This window comes from Anopheles arabiensis, chromosome 2 (genome assembly GCF_016920715.1).
Source record: "Anopheles arabiensis isolate DONGOLA chromosome 2, AaraD3, whole genome shotgun sequence".
Lineage (NCBI taxonomy): Eukaryota > Metazoa > Arthropoda > Insecta > Diptera > Culicidae > Anopheles > Anopheles arabiensis.
In genome coordinates, this window is record NC_053517.1 from 25,313,242 (window position 1) to 25,330,592 (window position 17,351).

The 17,351-nt window shown below is 46.4% G+C and overlaps 1 protein-coding gene across 9 annotated transcripts in view; it reads right to left on the minus strand.

Moving 5' to 3' along the window:
* LOC120898768 overlaps positions 1 to 17,351 on the minus strand; it is a 135,470-nt gene that overhangs the window by 106,991 nt on the left and 11,128 nt on the right. For 8 of the 9 annotated variants that reach the window (XM_040305149.1, XM_040305089.1, XM_040305139.1 and 5 more), the window contains exon 3: positions 7,679 to 8,843. The exons of the other annotated variant lie outside the window; for it this stretch is intronic. The gene's annotated coding sequence lies outside the window, so the exon portion shown is untranslated. The remainder of the gene's footprint in view (positions 1 to 7,678; positions 8,844 to 17,351) is intronic. 9 annotated transcript variants of the gene reach the window in all.

Here is a 17,351-nt window from a genome sequence, read left to right on the forward strand (position 1 = left end):
AGACTGAAACGAAAGACGGCCACTCAATACCGTAGATGGAAACTTATACTTACGCTGGCGATGCCGGCAGTGGTGCTGCCAATCAAAAGCCCCGCAAAGCCGTAACCGGGTTGAGCCCCCGGGTTGCGACAGAAATGTGCTACCAACTTTGCCGCTTACCGTGTACATGGACACTTTTCCTATCGATTCTTAGCGTTCTGCTCGCCACCACGGCACGGTGAGTGGTTTCCAATATCGTGCAATACTAATTAACCATCGCCAACGAACGGGATTAAGTTTTGCATCCTCCTGCTATAATCGTCCGTCTTGCTTCGTGTGCAAGTGATGCAATTTCGAACCAGCGCTAATGACTTAACGTCTGTGCGCGGGTGTGGGAGAGTAAGCAATCTACTCGTGCCCACACTGCTGTTCACGATAATAGGTTATTTTAAAGAGTAAAACTTTCTGTAATATTGGTTACCATCAACGTAATTTAATCAGCGTAATTGAACCGATACGAAGCAGCGCTTCGTCAAGCAAACATGTTACGTTCTGGCTTGGTAGCGAGATGTTAAGTGCAACTGAGGTTTAACACTTAGGTTTATGGAGGTCTTCCATAAATTACGTAACACATATACCTCTTAGATTTTAATTAACTCTTAATTAACAGCTAGCCAAAGAGTCTGGAAAGCATTTACGATTGGATTTGGTTCACCAAAACGAGTGGAATTGTGAATTGCTATAGGATTTTATAAGGAAAGGGCGACCTATTGAGTTTTCGTTGGCTTTTTGCTATCCAAAGAATCTAGGAAGAATAGACGATTCGATTCAATATTCTTGAATAGCTGTGATTGTGAAAAAGATAAAAATGGACTTATTCTTTTACAGCATCTTACAACATCTTCCTAGTCAAACGACTACAATGAATCACCCTGTGAACTGAACATGATTACCCAAAAAAGAGCTGATCGAAACACCAAAAAACAATAACGACCATACAAAGCATCATTTCCAAGCGCGTACGATTAAATATTTGTCCTGGTGGGTTCCGATATTGGCAAACAAATAGTCACGTACGCCGTGGTACGGCAGTGGGATGGTTGTACGAGTTTTGCGCCCGTTGTTTACGTTTTCATGCCTTTCGTTTGCAGTTTTGTAAATAGAAGCAAATAAAATAACAGCAAAGAACAGCCGTGTGTTTATGCTAGATTACGCTCATACAGCACGATGTGGTGGTACCTACGGTACGATTACCACTCACCGTGCAGATTCCGTTTCTCACGTGTACGACTCATCGGGAGTACGGAGTCGAAACACCAAAGACCGTGCTCAATACAGCACTTCCTCTAGATCACACGAGTCCTACACACACAGCACACACACCACGCGGAGTTTTGCCAATGTTTGCCCAGCAAACAATATCGTTATGCTATTTTTGCCTCCGCAACCTCATCCATATTAAAATAAACACGTCCATCGCCGTCTGCTTAGCGACTGCGGAGAAGTTCTTCCCTCCTCGAAGCCACCGTCGAACAATAGGAGAAACCATTTCTTCTTGACGGAGCATAAATGTGCAAGACGTACAGCGTACACCGGAAATGGTAGCCGATCTATTTGCGACCGTGCGACACACAACCATCCTGCTTACCTTCCTCCCCTCTTTTCAGGATTCCGCGCTTATCAGCACGGTATTTTATCATGCGCAAACAAAACAGTTGCTTATCTTGGGACCATGTTTTTGCCTGCGTCCCGACCGGACCGGGAGTCACCGGGAACCGGGGACCAGCGAAAAAGTTTGGTCAGCACAATCAAACTCATCGATGCGTACAACTTTCGCAGCTCGAACCCGAGCACGATTCTTGATGTGTTTGCGTTATGTATGGTTCAGCTTTTTTTTTGCTCTGTCTCCCGTTGCACACGTACGCTGTGGTATGTTCATCATCATCATTAGCCAGCCGTACAATAAAAATAAGCCGTACAAGCATGTTTCAACGGTTTTTGTCTTTTTCCGCTGGGTATGGCGAAATGGAGCAAACTGCTTCGCGATGCTTCTTCTCTGCTTGCACCATAAATCTGAGTCAAACTCGTAGGCCATCATCGCGATGGAGGGAATGAACGGGGAAGGAAAAAGGGACGTGAGTGAGACATCTCACTGGCGGGCAAAGTGCGCCCACAAGCATGTTCGATGTCGATCGAAAGAACCGTGGAGGATGATCGAGAACGATGAAATCATTCGGCCCTCGTAACTGGCATATTGCTGCTGCCGCTGTCTGCACCACAGTGCGACCGTTTTGTGGAAAGTGTAACCAAAAGGTTGTATTCGTCAATAAATTCGCATATTTTATGTTCGTTTAATTGATCAGAATATCGTTGACACGATAGTTTTAATAAGTAAAAACGCTATAGCCATATTCCATAGCAGCTAATTTTCTCTTGGGAAGAAACCGTTCTAACATTCCTGAACAATCTCGCTAGAATGCTGCAGCGGAATCGCTATAACAACACATATGCAACCACACTTGCTAACATAATCGTCTGTATCAGGGATTTCATAATATTAAATTTTCTTTTATTCTTCTCGATCTCCCTTCCTCTATCTCTTGCAGTATCAGCGACATTCTCTCCCACCTTCCCTATCCGGAAGATGCTCCCATTGGCCCCAAGCGCACGCTCGCCGTACAAGATTATTGTTTCGTCGTGAGTCATCGATTTCAGGGGGTCAAGATGGGCCGTTAAGATTGCGGGCTAGCATCATCATACTACCGCCTTCGCGAAACCGCGCGCTGCTTACGCGGGTACAAGCTTTTTGCTTCCCTTGCCCTTTTCCAACCTGAATCTATCGGCCTGTTTTAGCGTCACGATTCACGAAAGTTTAGAAAGATGTGCTACGCTAACACAAAAGAACAACTTTCTGCCAGCGTCTCGGGCACCGGGCACGCAGCAGCAGCAGCGTGAGAGGATGACCATTTCATACACACGGGGTGAAGGTGGTGATGGCGAGGTTTATCGATTCCTCGATCGATCGATCGATCGACATTCTTCGACATGAACAAGAAAAAAAAAAACATTCTAACAAATGTTCCCATTTAAACCGCTCAAAACTTGTGCCATGAAGCGTACGCCACACGCGTTTAATGCTAATTCACTCGGATTATTCGCGCTCGAGACTTTGCGAGAAACACAGCAGTAAAGAGGTCGTAGGGAGAGTGGTGGGAAAATGGCAAATTTCTTCTCTAGCCATTGCAAACAATTTGCATGAAATATTTTTCCCTCCCAACCCACGATCGTCAATACATATAAAAACGCTGCACAGCATTGGCACCAGCAGACGGGTCAGAACTTTTCTCATTAAAATGACTCATCGTTTATGGTTCTCTAGGGTGCGTAAGAGGGAGAGAGCGCGAGCGTGTAGAGATACGCAACCATTCACCAACAAAAAACAATGTCTAAAACGCATATAAATTAAGAAGGCCGCGGTGCGATCTGCCCTTCGCGGTCGACAGTTGCGTCGTGACGGCACTGTCCATCCGGCAGCATAATCTTAGCAGTATGCAAAATTCCATGCGCTCGCCACCTAAACCGCGCAAACCGTTCAAGCCGCGGGAGTTTCTGTTTAGAATAAAATGTACCACCACCTTACCGGTTACTGCCCTTCCTGTTCTAGAGCCCGCGAGGAAACCGAGCGAGACAGAGCGAGCGCACCCGGTCGCCAAATAATGGAAAGTACCATTGAGATCAACAATTCAACGTTCGCGGGCAGTGTGTAAGATGAAAGACGCCTAAACGAAACCTGCCATCTTTCACCCCAGCTCCACTCGACGAGCGTTAGAGACAACGGGGGAACCAGAACAAAGCGACCGGAGCGAAACACTAAACGCGCGCGAGCCCCTGTCCTCGGGGGTTCTGCTTTGCGTCGTGAATTTCATTTTGGCATGTTAAGCGAATTTTTACGAGTCAATCTTTCCCTCCCGGTTCTTCCCGCTGTGGCTGTTTACCATAAGAATCTTTTCTTTCTTTGTTGTATTTGTTAGTAAGATTTGGTTCCGTCCGTTCGTCTCCAAACTGTGCTTTGTACTTCTCTGATCGACGGGGGGCAAACAACTTGACGTCGGCTTTCCGATTTCGGTTTTATTTTTCTCTCTCAAGAGTCCAAGTTTAAGTGCTCTCCCTGCCCCTCGGAACAGTCGCTACACGCTGAAGGGAAGAGTTTTGTGTGTTCGGTTTGTTCTGTCGAAGCATATCGAGTGCAAATATGGTGTTCCCGATGGCACCCCGAAAGTAAAAACCAAAAACCAAAAACCAAAAAAATCCACATCGCAAACAACGATCCCAACACAACACTTGTGAACGACACAGAGGGAGAAAAAAACAGAGAGAGAGAGAGAGAGAGAGAGAGAGAGAGAAAACGAACAAATAAACGAAGGGAAAAAACGCGCTCGCACACACACTCCAACAATAAGATGTCACGAACTGTCCACAGATCAGAAAGTTCAAATCAATTGAATAACGTGCGCGGCTCAGGGCCACTTGACGGGGTTCGGTCGCTTTGCTTACACGTCTTACCCGCTCCCGCTCGAACATCATTTGAAGCCAAAATAGCGAAGAATACGGAATGAGCGAAGCTGGCATAAAAATTCATTTACCAACCATTCAAACGATTCGTCAGTCGCGTCCACCGTCTGCAGTGTGTCCGCGCAGACCAGCAGAGCATTGCATCTTTCCCTGCAAAACGTACACGTAACGTAACCGGGTGAAAGGTTTCTTGTGGGGTAAGTTTTATTATATTTATATGTTTTTTTTCCTTTGCTTCACTCGAACTCCAGGTTGTTTTTGTTCTTTTATTTTTTACGACGCTTTGCCGAAACATTGCAGCATAGTGGAGAAAGGTTAGGCAGCCGGGAGAGAAGTGTTGTGGAAGCGGGGCATGTTAACGACATTGAAATGATGACGAGAATGTGCCTGTTGATGAATCGCACTACAATTCGAACGATTCAAACGAAATAGAGTTGGAAGAAGTTGGTGGAAATAAAAATGAATTCAACCAGCACGAATCGATGCATTCGAAATGATGACAAATTTATTCCAAAAAGAAGCAGAACAAGAAGCGTAATAACAGAAGAAGGAGTGATGATGTAAACCTTCTGAGTGCGAGGCACGAATAAGAAACGGCGCAGTTTTAGTGTATGGATGAGTGATTTCCATGATGAATAATTATTTACTTTGTATTCTTTTTTATTGATTTCTATTTACAGTTTAGCGCACGTTCCTTCTTTAGCAACAGTTCTTCAGCTGAATTCATGAATGATTTTTACCCTACGAAACTATATAAATAGTTTTTCTACCAGGCGATGCGTAATGGATGACACAAAGTCATTGGAAATATTTCTTTTCTATTTTTTCTTTTTTTTTTCACTGTTCAAACTGGAATCAACTTTCGAGAATCCCCGTTGTTGCACCACCACCATCCACACCCTTACCCTTTACTATTAGCTTTCATTTTCATCCCTTAATCGGGCCGTCGTGTTTTTCGGGAAACCCTACAAACTTTCGGTTCCGTCTCATGTTCCCAAACAAGTTTGACCGCTATACATCCGTGCACAATTTTATATTCATACGCGCCACACCTCCGTGCGCCCGGCACGCTCTGCTGCTGCATTGGGGGGCTGCCATCCTTAGCCGGGCACCGCCAGTTATGTTAATCCAATAAAATAATGCCGAAAATACAACCAAGCAGAACGACGATCGCACTCGGAAACACTTAATATGGTCAGCAAAGTTGGTCCTGAAGCATACAGAAACACAACACAAAACAAAAGAAGAACATCCAACAACCGGTTACAACCGTCAGCATAAATCAAAAGTTTCACCGAAAAGGGGGAAAAGAGGAAGCGGGTGAGAGTGAGAGTGAAGGTTTCCGTTCGCTGTTGCCTTTATATCTGTCGAAAACTTTTATCGCCCCACCAGGGCTCACCACGTAATGAGGGATGAGCGAAAACACACGCACACACCAGGCAACAATTCATTGATCCGGTGATGCGAAATTGGCAGGGAAGGGGGGGAGGAAAATAAAGGCACCAACTTTTGTCCTTGCCATGTCATATCGATGAAGCCGGCAGGACAGACACGAAAAGAAAATCGGTCGTTTCGTTTTAAGGCGTTTTAAGTTTTGGGCTGTTTGTTAAGACAAAACGATTTGACGTTCAGCAAAAGTTAAAAGCAATCAATGAAAGCACAAACACCTTAATGACTGTGCAAAAACGGAGCGAAACTTTTTGTACTGCTGATTGGGACCAAAATCATTAATTTGAAACCATCGTCGTCAGGAATCAAAATAGCTTTAAAGCTGCTCCAGCCGAAGAACGATCCCACACGCATAAAAGAGATATCAAAATTCCTCCCCTCCTCCCACTGTAGTGGAACAACAATCATCTTATCAATCCACTCCAACGAACCTAGGTGGTAAGAGGCGTGTCGGAAGGTCAGTCAGCATTACGATGTCCTCCTACAGCTCCGATGAAGAAATGTCAATCACGAACGAAACAAGCTACCAAATAATTCACACCATATTTTGGACCGATTGCTTCAAAGCCAGCAGGACATTCTGTTCGCAACTTAATTTTCCCAAATCCCTACCACCCATTGCGGGGGGAGGGGGTGGGGGGAAGTTCATGTCGTGTGCAGTGTGCGGGAGTGCGTGCGGGTCCCTTAAATTTGACACGCACAAGATACCGAGCGGAATATAAAGAGATAAACCCCGTGTGCCCGTGTTGCTCATACGTAGCCGCGTAGGAGGTGTTGGACGGAAAATTTCCGAAAAACTACACTACCGGCCAACACCTCTGGCTGCCATAAATATTAATAACTTCAAACTTTGGGTCTCCCGACTCGTTGGTCGTATGCGGGTGTTGCGCCATTGCCTGCAGACATTTCCGTCCATCACCACCTGCACCACTATCAGCCGAGGAAAGTGAGCCATGGTGCAACCTTCGGAATGTTCCAAAGAAGAAAGGCACACACGCACACTCCACACTCCGGATGATCATCGAATCAAAACGTGCCCAATAATAGAAGGTAAAAACCCTTCGGATGGTTAGGAACCCCGTCCCCCGGTGGCGGTGAAACCTCTAACCTCGATCCGTTTTTCGACCTTGGACTGTCTGGAAACGTGTGCTTCAGGAGTGTGCGATTTCTCATCAATAATTCAATTATTCCTTCTTTTTACGATAATTTTTGTTTCGTGCTGCTGTTGCCCGTTGATCGACGCTTGACAAGGTTTCTATGTTTTGTCTTTTTTTTTTATTATCACGCCGACCACGTGAGTGTATGTGGCTTTGAGTACGTAGCTTATGGGCCACAAGTCCAAGCGATGCGACCGTCGGCTCTATCGTGCTGCGCCATCAATCAAACAGTGACATAAACCCGTCCTCGCAAAAAAGGGAAATGTATTTTTTGGACCTTGATATCTTTCTGTCATGAGATTATGATTGGTTTCGAGGAAATTGGGAAAATCGGGTTGATTTAGAAACAGGCTGCCCTCCAGTTCCTGGTACGCCTAGTTGGAGACACATAGTAATGCGTGACAGTAGTGCAGATTTTCTGTTAATTATTTTAAAAACATTGCTACTATGAAAGTCCAGGCAACCACATTGATGCCAATGTGTAATTTCTTGTTCAATTGTAAAGTAAAGCCACAACTTACCTTCCAAATTTCAGCCCTTCAGCATCCAAACCGCTTACCGTTGACTGCGTTAAAACAAAATCCAAGTCCTACGCGATTGCCGTGGTAGCAACTCACTGCGATCACCACGCGTATTCAGTTTCACTCCCCAAACCAGAGCAAACAGGGTACCAAATGGCAATAAAAAAAGGGGCAGCAATACAAGTAACCCGCGCTACCAAGTACCCTCTACGCACTGCAGCCGGGCAAACGTGATTGATACATAATCCAATAACTTTTCACCTTTTGCGCCAGCCCACTTCGCACGCACACTTATTCGCACACCGCCCCACTGCTTAAATCGGACGAAGATGCTCGAAAAAGCTTCGAAAGAAATTGACACAGCACCAACACGTCTCAATCTTCTGCCACTTTGAAGCGTTGCCGGTTACCAGTGTAAAATTGCGTATCACTCACACAAACACACACACACACATTCGATTGGTGTGTGTATTTCAGCAGGGGGCGAAAATTGCCACCCACCCCGGGAAGCACAACTAACACACAATGCGAGAAAATAAAATAAAATAAAAAAAAAAACACACGCACACGCTCGCCGATCACAAACCGAGCAGAGGCGCCACCACGCACGACATTCACCTTCCGGGCAATGAATAAATCACTTTGCTCAATACAATTTTCCCTCCCTTTCCGCACACACACATGCACGCACACAGCACATATACACACACACACACACACACACGAGCGTACGATGTACACCTTTAGGGGGTGATTCGCCCGGTCGTTCGTCGTTTGTTTCACCGATTGCCCACACACGGCTGGAGAAACAAGTGTCGGAATGCTGGAAAACTAGCACCAAATTCACATCTTCTTGCGACACGCGGCCCACTTCGGTCTTGCAAACGCACGGAGGATATCAAGAGGAAATAAAATTTTCACTACCACTGTCTCCCTCCCGGCTGGCTAGCCGGCAGGTTGGATTGCGTGGAAAAACAAACGTCAAGGACTTGCCCCGTTTGACGTCTTTCTGATGTGTTTCACTACACTACGATGAGTTGTTGAGCTGCCCGGGGGTTTTGCTTTCACCTCGGGATTGCCTAGGAAGCTCGAAACGTTTGCCGAAGAAATGTGTATCTTTATACACTCTGCCTCCAGCCACATTCAGTTTGTAATCCTTTGCTTCCTGTTAGAGAGAAAAATAGAAATAGAACATTAAAACGGGCAGGACAACGCTAGACAACGGACAGCAGCAACACACAGCAGGAAAAACGGCACGAATTGTTTGCTATCAACAATGGACACTTAAACTGCACTATCAAAACTTGTTCAACCAGCACCAAGCGCAGCACAATTTATTCAGTGCCGAGCGGTGGGTGTTTCTTTCTGGTTGAATGTTTTCGGTTCGAGCATCGGAGGATAGGGGAAAAAAGGATCATACAAGATCCGTTGCGGAAATTTTGCCACAGAGCGGTAGGTATGAGCTTTTTTGTTTAACGTTCGCATTGTTTTAGCGTGTCTATTGTGAATTTTGTGCAGAGTGCTAAAAAAGATGGTTAGTTTAGAACGATTTTTTTCTACCGCACAGAGTACGCTTACAGTGCTGCCGCGGAAGTGTGAGACACTATTTTTTCTAACGAAGGATTTTTTTCGTTCGATAAATTCTATTGCACGAGAAAAGCGCTTTTTGTAGGAATTAAAATTAGAGCAAAAACTCGTTCAAGTACACACTTTAAACATACAATCACGCTTGGCTTAAACACAATCCGATAGAGACAATGGTGCCCCCGCCAGTGTGGTTTGACCTGTTGGCAAAAAGCGTTTCCTTTTCGCCCTCGTTTTCGCTCCACAAACAGAATAAAACTTTTGAACCTAACATTCATCCTCATACCGAGCCTGACATCCGGGCATCTTTAAACAGTATTCACTTATTTCACGCTGCGCGTTCGTTAAGTACACTGTTCTTGCTAAACATACACACTCGTGTCATTCATTCACTCGGGGACGTGACGACGCACGAAACAACGCTAACCAACATTGCACAAGCAGCATCCGCCGAAAGTCTTGAGAACTTTCTACATAAAACACACACGCTTCCGCTTCCGTCCTGGGCGCTTCCCATTTTTGCCTCGCTCCCTGCAAAAACAAGCCTCATGCCCCGCCGCATGCCCCACCAATTGGATGGAAGACACGTAGATAAAATAAATTTTCTTGATTAACGAAACGGTCGCGCATCTTTCGTGCCGCCATCAACGACGCCCCGCAAAAGCAAACCGAGGAGCCGAGGTTTGCGCAAATGATGCAATGCATACGCGGGTAGGATTAGAGGCCGCACCAGGCCCGGGCGCGTGCACGATTTGTGCGCCCGAACGTTTCCGCTAGCTACACGCTTTGGAAGTTTCAATTGAGCGAATCGTGCGGAATTGAAGGAAAACATCAAAGAACACCAAAGGATGGGACAACTTTGAACGGCTTTGAAAGGAGCTGGATATGGGGGGGGAGTGGGGAACGGAAAGCTCCCAGCGTATTCAGCCGGAACGCGTAACAACTCATTCGATGGGAGGATGCGTAGTAGCACGTAAAATAAAGAATATTTTGACGGTTCAATTAATGCACGATCGATTCGTATCGCGACCGAAACAAGGCTTGTTTCTGTGCTCGGGTGGAATTGCTGAGGTTCGATGTGTATAAAAAAATCAATTTCCACGTTATTTATATTTGTTTTGTGCTGTGAGCAAGCTTAAATCCGTTGTGGGATTCGAACGGACGTTCATTTGGTGTTGTTTCATCCTAAAGGCATTGTTAACCGTTTATCACCTTAAAACACCACTAACGATTTCTGAAAGTTTACATCTTTAAAACACTAATTGCCCATTGCAAACAATACAAACTGAAGGGAGAAAAACCCAATATTCAAAACAATTTGATTGAAAATAATGGATAAATCGCACAAAAACAAAATCCAATTTTTCGGCGTACCTACAATCCTGACTAAATGCTTATAATCCAAACATATTGCTATTATCTAGAAACCTCTCCCTTAGAGCAAACTCTACAATGTACAAATACTTTCCTGCAGTGTAAAAATACTTGCATTCGGAAACAACTTGGCAACAGGTAGACGACACTGCAAAGGCACACCTTGAACAACACTGCAACAAGACATAGATGCACTCTACAAAGAAAAGCGTCGGATCGTGTGTACCACCACCACGTATCAACCACGTATCCAGGTGGGAAGGCGGATCAGTCAGACCGCTGCAAGGATTCCCGGTTTCAATCTAAAAGCAATCGAGTGAGAAAATGAAAAATCACATCATACCATCACGAAGCCATCCGTCCGTCCGGCACAGTTCGGCGTTGACATGGTGCCCACAAAAGGGTGCCCGCCCGCACGGACGACAAACCGGTCGATATCGATTGGATTTGTTCGTGTTTTAGCCACTCCTGCCCACCGAAACTGCTCGCTGGATCGCGTGCCAATCAACTGGTCTAACGTTTCTAGCTTTCCTTCCTCCTCCCCGGTGGATGGACGGCGTGGGGAATTCGGGAAGTTCGAGGTAGTGGGGGTGAGAGGGGAAGGTACCGTGCAAGCAAACCCCGGGACATCGTCGGTGTGCCTACCGCCTGTCGATCATCGTTCGGACGGACCTGGCGTGCGTCGCGTGACGGACATATGCCAATTTTTCCACTGAATATCGCACTGTGGCCGGCTTGCTGGGCGTGACGCTAGTTATGTTTGGCCTGGGTTTGGCCTGTCACGAAACCGAAGCTACCTACGCTTTATCTGCAAAGTCTGTATCCGTTGCTCATCTTGTCTGAGTTTCGGGCGAAATGGAGCACTCTTTAACCTCGATTTCAATTCAGATAGAGGCGAACTGAACAGAACAGAAGAAAAAAAATGCAAATTGAAACGACAACATGAATGCTGTGAGCTAGGAATTCCTAAAACATTTCCCCCATTAATTTATAAATGGTACAAAGCAACATGGTTCCGCTTGCAACACACTGATATCATCACCATAGAACCACAGGACCTAATCTTCCTCAGAAATAGTTCTCCCAACAATTGGCCTCCCATCTCCAAATTGGCTTCATTCACAGGTAGAAACCATCATTAATCGGACACTGAGACTGGTTGCACAAAAGTTGTTTCTTCCCCATCGCTGCTCGAAATTAGTCAGCCAACCTGGTTTCCCCGGCAAACCTGGCTCATTGACATTAAGTGACTCTTCGCATGACTTACTAGTGCCCTCGAGTTTTGCCTGATGGATTGAGTTTCTAGAGCATTTCCCCCGTTCCGGTCGTGGCGTTTCCCTGCCATAGGCTCAACCGTCTCCGTTCATTGGAGCAACGTTCAATTCCTGCGTCATAATGGCAGACCCAGGCTTTTGTACGACCTGCGTCGACAAAACAATGCCCTCTCGGTCACTCTTGCTCCTCTCGGTAGGAGCAGTTGATGGAATGACGACATCGCCCCGTACAGCCCTTACAGCGCTAAGAAACTGCAAACAAATGAGTCCCATTTCAAGCCCATTCCGGGACGAACGTGGGCAGCAGGGAAGCAAAAGAACAAGGTGCGTGCTCATCAACGAGAGCTGGTACAACTTTTGTGACGGGTTAGACTGTAGCAAGGGGGATGAGGAAGGAAATGACAAGAAAAGAACATTCTCGCTTTCTTGCTTTGCTGCAACAAACGCACATCATCTTCACTGTTCACGGGTAATGTTTCCTGCCGGGAGAGCAAATCTCCGCTCGCAGGCACGTTCCTATATTGTTCGCCAACCTTTTTTTTTACGAAACACCTCCAGCCTCCTACTCTATTGACTCATTGATCTGTTCTAGCCAACGTTTGGTCCGTGGAGCGTGTTGCTGCTGTTTGTTGATGTTGTTGTTGTTTGCCACACGCATCTCACACTGGAGCTATTTATCCGGTGTCAGATGATGATGATGTTTTTGTATGAAACGTGAGCGAATCATAAGCATCACATTTCTGCCTCAGCTTGACACTGGGCGTTGTGTCTGGGAGGTATGATGGCTCTCGCTGGGGTTAGCACGCAATGTTTACCGATTCAGCCAGTCACAACCTTAGGGATGATGTCCAGCTTTATCGAGAAACTTTTTATCAGTTCTTCCGACAATGATGTGGGTTGATTGTTAACTGAGAGAATCAAACAGTAGCAGGAACTATTTACACGCCAGGCAGTCTTCTGATCAGGGTTCTTATAGTTCTAGCATTCAGTAATTACTTGTAACAAGGGGTAGCAATTTAATTCAAATGAACATCGCTTCCAGAACACTTCCGATTGTGAGGGTTGAGAAGGGAATTCTAAGAAACAATCAGGAATTCTATCCCATCATATTTGATGGCAAATATAGAATAAAAAAGCTACGTACGCTTCCGTGTAGCTGCCATAAAAATCATCGCTAACTTAGGTCTCGTTTGCCTCAATCATTCGAGCATTTACTCAAACTGGATACATTAAAGACTCAGTTTGCGTGAATTTCCTGTCAAAGGGTTTCTAAGTGCTGAACAAAATTTAAGAGAGCTGCTTATAACTCTCACAAATCTTGCAAGTATGCTGTTGTTGAAGAAAGCCCGCCGGTAAGATTCATACTCGCAACATTGTAAGCGGACAGTACAACAGCTTATCGCATTTTTGCCCCTTAAAGCCACTCCGATAAGTGGTCTAACAAGCAGCCCTTAAATATCCCAATTCGGAGCGCTAGTTCCGCTGCGCAGGAAGGGAAAAGCCTAAAGCGACCATCAATCATGCATAATCTAATTAAAAATTACAAACAAAAAGCCCTCGCAAACCTGATCCCTTTCCACCTCTCGTGAAGATACCGCCTTTGCCAGAGTACATTTGCCGCGTTCGCAAAGGTTAATTTCTTGGACCCCCTGCTGACTTGTTTGGCCGTTCACGGCGCAATGTTGGAAAGGTGTGCCTCACTAGCGCATATCTCGAGCGTGCTTCTTAATGCCCCGTGCACCGATTATCGTCTTACTTCCGGTACGCGCGCACACACACACACATAACCACTCTTCTCATATTTACCCGAAGGGCTCTACAGCGTTGATTATGAACGCTGCAGAAGAGAGGGAGAAAAAGAGAGAAAAAATACAACAACAACAGCTAGAAAAGCGTACAAGACACCCTCCCGGAAGTGCAATCAAGCGCTACCATTAAGCTACGCAGTCTGCCAGCACCCCGAACCTCTCTGGCTCTTTAGGGGTGTTTGTGTGCTGATCCACGCGCCCAGCAAAAAGGGCCGGCCGAAGCCCCGTGTTTCGTAATGTGCGGCAAAACGCGTCGGCATTCATTTCCATCTCGGCACGCCGGCAGGTAAGCGCTGGGGAGATGGTATAAATGGACGGATATTTTGCAGTCGGGCTTCAAACGCATGGGTATCTCGCCCGAACATTTTTGTTTTGCTGGCTCAGCTGCCTTTTCTCCTTCGAGCGAACTAATCGATATTCGTTGGCGCAGACGGCAGCATTATTCCACCGAACCGATCAAACAGTCAACAGTGTTTGTGCAGCTTGGCGGGTTGGTTTTTTTTGCGCCAATGCAGCTGGCCATTGCCGGGCGTGAGCGGTACAAAAATCTGAAAGCTTATAACAGAAGGGATTTTTTTTAAACCAGTTGGTATCTGCTTGTAGAAAGGCATCCAGTGTTATCAGGGAATGTAGAACGTCTAGGGTCTATTTCGTGCAATCGATTCATCATCAATCCAGAATGATAAGCTGCCCCTTCCCAGTGCTACAACAAAAAATACATAGATCATTTTATGATGCATTGCATGTTGTATGCCTCATTTCTTATCATGGAAACAACTAAACACTAACCAGTGGCAACGCATTGGCTGCATTGCTCGGGGACGATAAAAGCAATCGATACATGCACGCGCGTGTGCATGCCTGCTTCAGGGTGAAAGGCACAGCGACCCGCATAAGCAGTGTTATCTCTGCCGAAAGAGGAATGGAGAACGCATTTCGCTTCGGTCGTGCTGCTGCTTTCGTCGTTAAACCGCCAACCCTCGTAGATATCTGCGGTTTTGAAACGTTCCGAACCCTCCAGACCGCTGATAGGACAGTGTTTCATGCTTTTTTTCGTGCAAGCGGAAAGGTAGAATAACATTTGAAACATAAAGCGTATCAAAAACAGGAGGAAGCGAGCGCTCCTAATCAAGCAGCCGAGTGCAGGAGAGTCAGCGGCACAGGACGGACCCTCCGCAATCGGGATGCAATTGACTGGCTGCGCTGCTGAAGTGCATACCCCGCGGTGAACTGCACAGCTGACGCATCACCGTGCGTGTACACAAACAAACAGTTCACTCCCGCCTGCCCGGGAAACTAGGCAATAGCTCCGATATTCGTCGATGTTCGAATTCCATTCTACCCGTGCTTTGGTGCCCACAATTGTTTCCCCCTTAGCGCGTCCCGGCTTCGAAAGATACACCACGAACAGTAAAGGGAGCAAAGCAGAAAAGGGAGAAGAGCACGGTGAAGGGCATATCTTTCCCGTTTTTCCCAATTTTTCGAACGGCACCGCATTTTCTACCAATTCCTTCGTCCATTAGAACAGCTGCTCGTCGGTCAAAAGAGAGGAAGAGAAACAAAAACCCATGGAAGACAGAATTGGGAATAGCAACAGACGGTTGTGGCTAAACCAAGCGAGACACACACACGCACACACTCAAACACATCACCCTTATCCTTTACAGAACGCTTTCTCGATAGCGACACGCGGTGCTATCCGATCCGGAACAGCTGCCCTGGTCCATAATTTGACCAGGGATCATCCTGCTGCGGGCGTCTAGATTATCCAAAGCGTCTTCGTCGTCGCTCGACGGCAAACGATGGAAGCAAAAACTGCTGACTTAACGTCGACAAACGCCCTGTACACGGTTACACGCTTCTCTGTTCTCTCCTGCTTTCTTCCCCGCTTTCTATGGGTGTGATAATGAGTTTACTGTCTCGTTTTAGAGGTTGTCCAATGGAGCCCTTTTTAGCCTGTCGCCTCCGTCCGAGAAAAAGCTCGATCGATTTTGTTTGGGTGTTGAAAATTATCTCCTCGTTCCTCGTACCGGCCAGAGAAAAAACGTGCATTCCATGACTGCCTGTGTGTGTTTCATCGGAAGCGAAGGGAAAAGTTTGTCCCGGCTGCAGCCGAACCCTTAACGAACTTCCGCTGCCCCGGCCGGTAAAAAAAAAGCGGGACGTACAGGAAGTGAAACAACAACCAGTGTGGCGAGAAGAAAAAGGGCTAAACCTAAGCGAAAAGATCCTTTCCTCCCCAGATCGGCAAATGCCCGGGAACAGCCAAAACCATTGCCAAAACCGCCGAACCAGGCACTGTAAAAGCTGTTGCAAATAAGAAGAGTGTTCCCCCCTCGTTTTCCCTTCCAGCCGCTAGACTGACGGGGGAACTTTAATTTTGTGACAAAAATTCCACTCGCACTGCTTTGGAAGGGACGATTCGTTTGAAATATTTTCCGTTTTCTTTTTTAAATCATTTTGCTCGTTTCGCAACCGGTCTCAGGAACCTCCCGGCTCAGAACTGGGTGCTATCTGACCCAGAAAAGTGGTGCGCACACCAAAAAACGGGCTGTAAACTCGGCTATATCAACGAAAAACGCACAAAAACTACATCCGAGTAGATGAAGAAGCTTGCAAGAACCTTAGACCGAACCTTGCCGGTGCACGTTCGCGCAGTAAGAAATTGAATTTTGAATTTTTAATTCTCCATACCTCGCTCTTGGGCGTGCCGGTGCGTCACCACGACCGAGAGAGCTTCATTTGACAAATGGTCCCCACACAACCGAGCGGGTAGGTGCCGGTAGGTTACCGAAGGCGATCTTTTTTCGCCCAACGCATTTGCAAAACTTTATCCTTTACCTTTCCCTTGCTAGCGTTCAAGATTCTTTTTTTTTTGTGTAACGTCCTTTACAACCCTAGCGAGCCTTGGTGAATGGCATTAATCGTGCAGCACACTTGAAACATTCGCTTCTACATCGAATACGCGCCTCAAATTTAACGCAACCATAAATGATAGATGGTGATGATGTGCGAGCAGCAAAGTATCACACTCAACGAGCTGCCCCACGGGAAGTCTCAACCTCCGTGCGAACCTGCAAATTCCCTCTTCAGAGTTGGCAGTTCCGTAATACATTCCACCATTGTCACAAGTCTATGTCATCGCGGTTACCGGAAATCGAACACTTGAAACGTACACTTTTTGCGCTGACAGCTTAAGAAACACACACAGGAACAGCTCCTTCAGAATTTGTTGCCATCAGAAAGACTCTTTCGAGCACCAAGTCACCCCGGACCAGAGGACGCAGCAGTTAGTAGTAGACAAAGCGTGTCTGGTTCATCAGCAACCCCGCATCGTCGGGGCCCGGATGACTAATGATGGAGTGCTACAGGGCTGGTGGTTTGCACAATGAACAGCTCAGCAATAATCCAACCACACTCGCCACCCAACTCACCCACTTACTTCCCCGCCTGTCGCTTGTTGCTATGATGTTTATGTTTGCAGAATGTTGTTTTACTGTTTTCCTTGCAACGCAACATCCAATATTGCACACTTGGCCTGGCGTTCCCTGAGGCAATGGACGAATGTGGTACCCTGTCAAGCTGCGTCAAGCATTGGGGCTTGCTTGTCGACAGTGAGCAGAAGAAATTAAA